The 2360-nt window shown below is 35.5% G+C and overlaps 1 long non-coding RNA gene across 1 annotated transcript; it reads left to right on the top strand.

The window, feature by feature from the left end:
- Positions 1-300: 300 nt before the first annotated feature.
- Positions 301-1194, top strand: LOC149215233 (uncharacterized). The gene is made up of 2 exons (XR_016251018.1): positions 301-636; positions 732-1194. It is a non-coding gene; the product is annotated as an uncharacterized LOC149215233 (long non-coding RNA).
- Positions 1195-2360: the final 1166 nt, after the last annotated feature.

Raw genomic sequence — 2360 nt, 5'->3', positions numbered from 1 at the left:
AGTGCTTTGGGGAGTGATCTTCCCCAAACTCCCTTTTGGCAATTCGTGGGGGATTCTTTTTTGGTTCTTTGTCTGTCTGGCCCTGCTCTGTTTATCACAGGGACGTGTTGGTTTTTAGGTTTCTAGGTTTCATTCTTGGACTTAAATTTTCTGCTTTTGATCTGTGTACGTGGTGAAAGTCAATATACTGTCCATTTTTTTGTCATATGCTCCCTTTACCAATATTTTTTTCAATAGAATTATACAACATATTTCTCAAAAAATAAAAATAAAAATGAAAATGAAAATAAAAAATGGGAAGTAGAGTAAGAAAGGAGAATACCAGGCCACATAGGATTGTTGAAATATTGCAAATTAATCATAGAACAGTCAGACATGCTTTTCCTTTCTTGTACAACTATTACAATCTGGGTGGAGTAATATCCACTGTTCTGAATGTGTAACTTTTTCCGATACAAGAATTGAACACATTAATTTCAGGACACCAAAACAGATCATTGCAGTGTTTCTGCAGGGTAACCATACAAATGAATTGTTAGTAGATCACAATGACCATTGTTTCATATCCTTTGCCACAGAGTAATTGTACAAATAAAATGAAAATATCAATATAAGGAGAGGATGGTGGAAGAATGGGTATACTTCTAACTAGCAATTGCTGCTACTTTCTGTCTTATATGAACTAATGCTAGGCTTGGGTATAGTTAATCATCTCATAATTTTGTTTGCAGATCACATGCAGCTAGTTGGTAAAAGTGCTTCACAAGACCAGAGGGTGTATCACAGATTCCGGCAGAGGAGGCAGGATTGGAGAATGGAGTCCCATGGGAGCAGACATTCTTTGGTGTCTCGGAACAGTTGAGTGGGTTTTGCAGCATGCACATGGAGTTTTGGTGAATTCCAATTCCGAGGTGTGTGTACTGAATATATTCTGAACTGGTTTGGAAGTAGCATAATGATGGGCTACTGATAAAACTAGAATATCATGTACCTAATCAAAATTGTAATTTATGTGGAACTTTTGGTTATGAAGTTCCCATGTATTGAGATGTCCTATTTTTTCTTTTTGCTGTAAAGGATTTTATAACTAGATATAAATATTTATTGGTCTAGGGCATTTGTGACGCTTGTAGTCAAGATTGATAAGGCCAGTTCTGATTCTATTTTAATCACATAAAAATCTTATGCAGTCTACTTCTTTCCAGCGGGTTCAACTGGGAGATAAATGTGTGGTAGAATATAAAGTAATAGGTGTATCGAACACTGTGGAGACATAATTGTAGCAAATGTGAATGTGCCTCTTGGGACTTAAAACTCTGCATATGTGAGTAAGTTATGGTAGTGGAATGTATGCTAAAGGACTTTATAGTGACTTGAAGAAATGCTGGTAAGCGAAGTTACTGGATTGGAAATAGACCAGTAATCATGGCGTTTTAGACTTGCATATTCGCATGTCAGTACAACCTTCTTAATGGATGTTCGTTTTTAATGCTGATTATAATCTAGGCTCTAGCCTATCAGATGACCTGTCTATTGTTCAGAGAAAGGACAAACTTTGAGCACTCATAATCAGCAACAAGTCTATCCAAATATTTGTATCTCTGGTCCAATTATTTGTACCTCTAGATTGTGATTGAACATTTTATATCTCTAGGTCATTATTGAATGCTTGCTCTGATATAATCGATAGACAAATCTATGGCTGGGATTATATGCAGGCTACCGCTTTCCTATACCTGCAGCCTTCTTTACAGAGTTAGTTTCTCATTTTAGTTGCAGGCGTACATTATTCAGACAATTCAGCAAAGGAGCTAAATTAGGATTGTCCATAGCCTGGCTAAATGCTACTTTGCACATGTAGTTGTATGAAGTTATACCTGAAATAGCATTTTGTCTTTTTAATTGCGACTTATCAGTGCTTGTTAAGCTTTATGTCAAGTCATAACAAATTTGAGTGGGATGGCAAAATTGTGAATCTTCAAGTAGCTCTTGATCTACTTTAAGGAGTTTATAAAACTTATTAGAGCTCCATTAAAGAAAATTGTTGAAGGTCTTTCACCCATATAGATTGGCAGATGTGAAGTGGCCCAACTAGTGGTAAAACAAGGTTATCTTTGCATTTATGATTTATTTAAGTTGGCTTCTTTCTTAGCACAATGGAAATGTAGCAAAGATTAATATCCACTGGGGTTCATGATTCCATGAATAAATAATCCCAATGTGGATGTCTTTTATTGCAAAGTGTTCATTGCTTGTTTTTATAGTCAAGAAGATTTTTGATTAAAAAAATCCTTCCCAGATTTCAAGTTTCAACAATAAAAGTTAAAACATGTTGCTTTTTACTTGATCCTAACACATCA

The sequence above is a fragment of the Pinus tabuliformis genome, chromosome 1_1 (genome assembly GCF_031772625.1).
Source record: "Pinus tabuliformis cultivar Carrire ecotype Pingquan chromosome 1_1, CPIR1, whole genome shotgun sequence".
Lineage (NCBI taxonomy): Eukaryota > Viridiplantae > Streptophyta > Pinopsida > Pinales > Pinaceae > Pinus > Pinus tabuliformis.
This window is presented reverse-complemented; position numbering and strand designations above follow the sequence as displayed.